Below are 7,481 nucleotides of genomic sequence, written 5' to 3'. Positions count from 1 at the left end.
CTCCATGTCCCTTTGAATTACAAAAAGTGCTAAATGTCTCTTCATGGCTGTTGCCACAGTTGTCCCACCTCTGTTTTTTTTTTTTTTTTTGTCTTTTTGACACAGGGTCTCCTCATAGCCCCAGCTGCCCTGGAACTCACTTTGTAGACCAGGCTGGCCTCGAACTCACAAAGATCCGCCTGCCTCCCGAGTGCTGGGATTAAAGGCCTGGGCCACCACACCTGGTCCACTTCCCGTTTTAAACAGACTGTAATGTGATCTTCCAAAATCCTTCTTGACCTACAGCTCATCCAGTTAGAGAAACCCTGGGAAAGAAGTCCTACTGGTATTGTCGGTAGTCCACCAAAGGAGAGGATGGTAATTGGCTTGAAGGCAACTGGGAGAGGTCTTCAGCAAACTGAGGGCCATTGGAAAACTGTGCAGAGGCAAATCTTGTCAACAAGATACTAGCTCCTTCAATTAAAGCCAGGAGAGTGCCACCCATCGCAGCTGACCCAACCATGGCCACAGGTCCATTTCTTGCTGCCAGGATGGCTCCTGTCAAGGCTCCACTTGTGATGGAGTTCCAGGGGTCTACTTTTCCTCTCACTTGAACCATACTGCAGTCAATCATAGAAAACAGTCCTCCCCACACTGCAAAGCTACCTCCCAACTGTGGAGCCCTGGTTTTAATGGCTGTCAAGCTTCCTCGTAGTCTGTGATTTACTCCCACTGGAGAATTTCGAAAACCTTTGATGGCTTGAAAGATACCACCTATGGTGCCCATAGTAAAGGCCACACCGTCATCCACAATTTGCCAGGGGCAAGGCTCCCTGGTGTACTCCTCCATCTTGGCTCCAGTGGCACCTCTAGCTACTTTCTTTGCACTGGGGTTTGGTGGTACAAACAACAGTCCCTCGACCTTTCTTTATGTTCCTGACTCCTTTGGACTGACTAATACTTGCTTTGGAACTAAGTCTAGATAAAACTGACAGGCCAAAAGTGGCACGTAGGCATTTTCTGATTCCTCTAGCCAAACGCCATTTTAAAATAGACTCAGACTGAGCATGGTGGCTCCCACCTGTAATCCCAGCACTTGGGGACTGAGACAGAAGGATTGTGAGTTCAAGGCCAGTCAAGGCTGTATACTGAATTCAAAGCTAGCCTGGACTATAGAGTGAGAACTTGTCTCTAAATAAATAAATAGAAAAACAAGTAAAAGCAGATATAATTATAGCTTATAGAATATATGTAACAAGCTGGGTATGGTGGTTCAGGCTTGTATACCAGCACTTGTTAGGTGGAGAAAGGAGCTTCAAGACCAGCTTAGGCTACGTAGAAAGACTTTGTATCCAGGGTTTGAGTGGTTGCTCACTTGGTAGAGTGCTTGCCTCACATACACAAAACTGGATTCGATCCTCAGCACCACATAAAACCAGGTGGCACACTCACCTCTGAAACCCCAGCACTTTGGAAGTGGAAGTAGGAAAATCAGAAGTTCAAGGTCATCCTGTGCTATATATAGAATTCAAAGCCAGCTTTGGCTACATGAGACCCTGTCTCATAGAAAAGTTAAAAAAAAAAGGAATATATGTGTTAAGAATAATAAAATAGCTGAGCATTGTAGTACATGCCTTTAATCCCGGCACTGGGGAGGCAGAGACAGGCAGATCTCTGCGAGTTCCAGGCTAGTCCAGTCTGCATAGTGAGTTCTAGGCCAGCCAAGTCTACATAGTGAGAGATTTTCTCAAAAAACAAACAAAAGAATAATAAAATGGATACTTGGGGACCCTCCATTCAATGTGCTCACCACCCACACCTGCTTCCTATCCATGCTTCCCTGTGTTCTTTGTGTCTCCTTTAGACAATTAACCTTGTCAAGTTGATAGGACTGAGAAATCCCTAGATTAATCTAGAATATTGCTAGTGGTGTCTGTGATGGTGTTTCTAGGAGGGTTCTGACCTAAAGAGCATATTAATCCGTGAATGGCTCCTAACATGGTGGTTTTATTGGGAGGTGGTGAAGGGTAGAGGGTGGAGCTAGCTGGAGGCAGTAGTCACTGGGGGTGTCTCCTGGGGGGTATATTTTGCCTTGGCCCCTTCCTGTGCTGCCCTTGTTCTCTGCTTCCTGACCACCTGGATGAAATTATTCTTCTCCACCCACCAGGATGGACTGAAATCTCTGAAACTGAACCAAAACAAATCTTTCCTGTCTGGTTTCTCCCAGGTATTTGATCACAGTGATCACTTACATGAGGATAACTTGATGTACAGGCAACTTTCAAGAGGCTGACCTGTAGTGCTCTTCTTATTTTTATTTAAGGTACGAGGTGTGGGCTGAGGAGGTGGTTCAGTGGATAAAGTTTGCCATGCAAGCACGAAGGCCTGAGTTTGGAACTCCTGCACCCACATAAAAATCTGGGTATGGAGACATGTGTCTATAACCCCAGTGCTGGGAGGCCAACAGGTAGGGGCTTACTGGTCAGTCAGTTTAGGCAAAAATGGTGAGTTCAAGTTCAGTAAGAGACCTTGTCTCAAAATATAAATTGAAGTCAGGCATGGTGGCATGTGCCTTTAATCCCAGCATTTGGAAGGTAGAGGCAGGTGAATCTCTGTGAGTTCAAGGCCATCTTGGTCTACATAACAAGTTCCAGGCCTTCTGGGCTACAGGGAGACCCTGTTTTAAAAAAAGACCACCACCACTACTACTACTACTACTACTACTACTACTACTAATGATAGGAAGAAGAAGAGGAGGAGGAGAAGGAAGAAGAAGTAGTTGTTGAAGTGGGGCTGGAGAGATGGCTCAGCAGTTAAGAGCACTGGCTGTTCTTTTAGAGGAGCTGGGTTCAGGTGCCAGCACCTACATGGTGGTTAGCAACCATCTGTAACTCCAGTTCCAATCCTAAGTCCTCTCCTGACCTCGAAGAGCAATGCATGCCTGTGGTGCACTCACATACATGCAGGCAAAACATACACATAAAAGTTGTTTTTGAAAAAGGTGAAGTGGGGCTGGAGAGATGGCTCAGTGGTTAAGAGCACTAGCTGCTCTTGCACAGGACCCCAGTTCGATTCTCAGCACCCATACTGTGGCCAGCAACTGTCCATAACTCCAGTTCTGGGGGATTCACCACCCTCTGTGGGCGTTGAATGACACAGGTGCACTCACATACATGCAGGCAATATACTCATACACCTAAAATAATTTTAAAAATAATAAAATATTTTTAAAGGGTGAAGTGATGGAGGAAGCCATCCCAGTGTCAACCTTTGGCTTCCACATGTGCCCACATGGGTGCATGCACCCCCACATTCATGTACACACAAATAAAATACAAATCTTATGAAGGGCTTCTATCATGTGTGACAAACACATGATAGCTCAAATACTCTTCATACACAATCCATGAAAAGGAGTTTCAGAACTATAATTTTTGGTTATTTGGACATCTGGTGATCATTGGTCCCTAAAAATATAATAAAATGCTGATTATTGCAATTATATTTATCCTTTTATATGGGCAATTTTTAGAAGTTCAGGCCTTCAATTTGGATTTGTCTTATTGTGCCCTCATACTTGGGTTCAGATTAGCTATTTTTGGTAGGAATACTGTACAGGGTACACTGTATCCTCAGTATCCCATTAGTAGCTAACTGCTGTCAGACTGCCCTATTACTGGTAATGTTAAGTTTAATCACTTAGTTAAATGGATAGCCACCAGATTCTTCCTTTGGAAAGATATATTTTACCCTTTGTAATTAATAAGTAATCTGTGAGGTAATTAATTATTTGAGCCCAGGTCAATATCCTTTTTATCATGTTGTTTTGCGGATGGGATTAGTATTTATTGATGAATCTTGCTTGCATTGGTTGTTATTATAGTGATTACAATTTTTCCCTCTGACCTTCTGCCTTCCTAAGATTTGATCTGAGGTAACAGCCTTTTGCCTTTTGTTCTCCAGTAATCACTGTAAGGCAACCACAAAATTTATTTTTAAATTTCACTTTATTCTTTAGTTTTTTGTATTTTTAAATATTTTATTATTTTTATTTTATGTGTATGAATGTATTGCCTGCATGTATGTGAGTGCACCTGTGTCGTGCAGTGCCCATGGAAGTAAGAAGAGGGCGTCAGATCCCCTGGAACTGGAGTTACAGATGGTTGTCAGCCTCCACGTGGGTGCTGGGACTCAAACTCGGGTCTGCTGCAAGAACAGTCAGTGCTCTTAACTGCTGAATCACCTTTCCAGACCATTTTTTTTAGATTTTGTTGTTGTGGTTTGTTTTTTTATAGGGTCTCCTTAATCCCAGTCCACCTGGAAGTGAACTAGGGTGGCCTCCATCTCACAGAGACCTACCTGTCTCCACCTCCCGAGGGCTTTTTTTTTTAGTATTTTTAGGCCATTGTCTTATCTTTTTTGGTTTCTGATATTGATAGTGAGGATTTTCCTGTTTGTCATCTCATGTAAGGGATCTAACTTTCATCAAGAAATGAAAGGCTAGGGCTGATGAGATGATCAGTGGGTAAAGGTGCCTACTGCCAAGGCTGACGACCTGAATTGGATCCCTAGAACCCACATGGTGGGAAGGAAAAACTAACAAAAGTTGTTCTCTGACCCCCACATAGGTGCTGTAGCATGTACCCACCCCACTAAATAAATAGTAATGACAAATTTTTTTAAAGAAACAGAAGGCTAGCTGGGTGTGGTGGCGTACACCTTTAATTCCAGCAGAGGCAGGCGGATCTCTGTGAGTTTGAGGCCAGCCTGGTCTACATAACGAGTTCTAGGACAGCTGGGGCTACAGGGAAACCCGGTCCCAAAAAAACCAAAAAAAAAAAAAAAAGAAAAAGAAAAAAAAAAAAAAGAAACGGAAGGCTAAATTTGAAACAAAATGTAACTTTAAGAGATGAAATTTGTAATCATTTAAACAAATGTAATAGACACATTAAGTCTAAAATTGGCAAAGATAATGAGAAAACAAGTGAACTGGAAGATAGATCTGAAGAAATTATCCAGTATGCAACACAGAGGAGAAGGGAGCTATGAAACAGGTCCTGGGTATGTGGGTGGAATAACAAAAGTTCTAACACACATCAAATTGAAGTCCATGCGAGAACAGCAGGCGGTGGAGCTGAAGAGGGTGGCTGGGAACAGTACAGGATTTTGAAAGCCATTTTGTTCGTTCGTTCTTTTCTCTTCCTTTCTTTCTTTCTCTTTCTTTCTTTCTTTCTTTCTTTCTTCCTTTCATTATTTTTTATGTGTATGAGTGTATTGACTCCATGTATGTGAGCACGCCTGTGTCATGCAATGCCTCAGAGGTCAGAAGAGGGCTTTGGATTCCCCTGGAACTGGAGTTACGGATGGTTTGTAGCCGCCATGTGGGTGCTGGGAATTGAACCCAGGTCCTCTTCAAGAGCAGTCAGTGCTCTTAACTGCTGAGCCATCTCTCCAGCCCCACCATAAGTTCTTAGAGGCAGGTGTGGTCATTTGCCCCTGCTGTCCTAACCACATACCACAAACAGGGTATCTTTTTTATCCTTCACAATTCTAGATGGTGGAAATCTGAGGTGAAGTTGTCTGAAGGATTGTTTTCCCCTGTCCTTGGCCTGCAAATGGTTCTCTTCTCCCTGTGTCCTAGCCTGGTCTTCCTTCTGTGTGTGTCTGTCCTAACCATCCCGTTTTACAAGGTCAGCAGTCGTACAGGGTAAGGACTTGCCCTGCTAACCTCATTTCACTTAATTACCTCTTTAAAGAACCTGTCTGCAAATAAAGCCACATTCTGAGACTCTGGGGGTTAGGGTTTCAACATTTGAATTGGTGGGGAAACACAATTCAGACCATATGAATAGGAGTGGTAATATCTACTAGATATGGTAGGGAGAAAGAAATCCACACCTCAACAAGATATGGTGACCGGAGACAAAGAAAAGTCCTTTCAGGCAGCCAGAGAGGAAAGCTGCACCCTTGCGAACAACCCTCTGGTCTTGCTAGTTACAATTCTGATGCTCAGATTAGCAATCATCTGTTTTCATGCCCCAGCTTCACCCCATCTCCTGTTGTGAAAGACAGAGTTGTGCATTCCATCTAGGGTAAGCCAACTGTCCCCTGAACATTCCTGTGTCTTTTCTCCTGTGTCAGATGCTCTGACACAGAGCATCTTCAAAGCCAGCCTCAAAAGCTGTCCAGGTTCATCCTGCAGCCTGTTTGCTTTCTCTGAACACATACAGCTTGGTCCTAGCTTGGGAAGTGTGTGAAGCTGTTAACTAGCAGCAGGGGCGGCTAGTCAAGGCCTTTAGGTAGATACAAACTTTAATATCTCTCCCATGCAAACCTTAAACTTAAAATCCATTTGGGTTCCAGCACCTCTTTTAAAAAATATTTTATTATTTTCTGAATTTACAAAGCATTTCATACAGAACATCTCAAACAATCTTGATCATCTTTATATCCCCATCCCCACTGGCATCACCCCATAGCCACCCCCCTCCCAGCCCATATACTCTGTCATCCCTGCTAAGGCCCACTGTGTTGTCAGTGTCCCCAGCCACTCCCCAGTATGAGTCCATCCACTAAGTCTAGTCAGCCTATCTAGAGTCCCTTGTTTTAGGAAAATCAGCTCTTCTTCATCTAGCAGCAATAAGTTGCCAACATTCCGTCAGATAAGATTAAGTTCTGCTGTTCATTTTCCCAGTTCTATGCTGGGTTATTGTCTGCCTCAGTTTGCATGGGACTTGTATATTCTGACACCATTGCCATAAAATCATATAAGCAGGTTCCCAGGAACTTGTAGGACTCTATTTCCATATGGTCATGCAATTCCTCCCTGGCTCTTACAGTCTTTCCACCCCCTCTTCCAAAATGGTCCCTGAGCCGTGGGTGGGTGAGATTTAATATAGAAGTCCTATCCAGGAACACAGTCTGCAGTCTCTTATTCCTTAAAACTTGGCCAGCTGTGGCCTTTTGTGTGCATCGCATTCTGTTGTATAAGGAAGTTTCACTGGTGAGAGTTGAGGGATGCATTAGTTTTCTCTCTACCCCTCATTTTGCTGTGTTCCATGAACCTTAGGTGTAAAGGTTCAACTGTAGATGTGTCACCTAGGACTGGACATCTCAGACACATATTCTCTGTGTCTTACCAGTTGTGGAATTCTGCAGTAGCTTCCATTTGTTGTAAAAAGAAGCTTCTTTGATGAGTGGTATATGGTATGCTTGTTCCTCAGATAACAGTGCCACTACTGCACCAACAGAGGGAGTTTGCTATTCCAGTGGTTATGGTTATTGGGCTTTAGGGCTGGCTTGGACCATTGATTGATTTTCTCCTTTAGCAACTTGGTATATCATCATCTAGCATTATGAGAGCTAAACTTCAGGTAGAAGGCTTCCAAGTCAGTTCCTGGTCTGATGCTCCAAGTCCTATATCCAAAGTATGCCCTGCCTTCAGCAGTAGGGTCTTATCTACTAGACCTGGGAGATAACCAAGATGTTTGGTAATAGCTTGT

At 43.6% G+C, this 7,481-nt stretch overlaps 1 pseudogene across 1 annotated transcript; it reads right to left on the bottom strand.

Moving 5' to 3' along the window:
* Positions 1–241: 241 nt before the first annotated feature.
* Positions 242–833, bottom strand: LOC103729281 (annotated as a pseudogene). The gene has a single exon (XR_607058.1). The product of XR_607058.1 is annotated as a mitochondrial import inner membrane translocase subunit Tim17-A pseudogene (transcript).
* Positions 834–7,481: the final 6,648 nt, after the last annotated feature.

The sequence above is a fragment of the Nannospalax galili genome, unplaced genomic scaffold, assembly GCF_000622305.1.
Source record: "Nannospalax galili isolate Female #2095 unplaced genomic scaffold, S.galili_v1.0 scaffold31, whole genome shotgun sequence".
Lineage (NCBI taxonomy): Eukaryota > Metazoa > Chordata > Mammalia > Rodentia > Spalacidae > Nannospalax > Nannospalax galili.
This window is presented reverse-complemented; position numbering and strand designations above follow the sequence as displayed.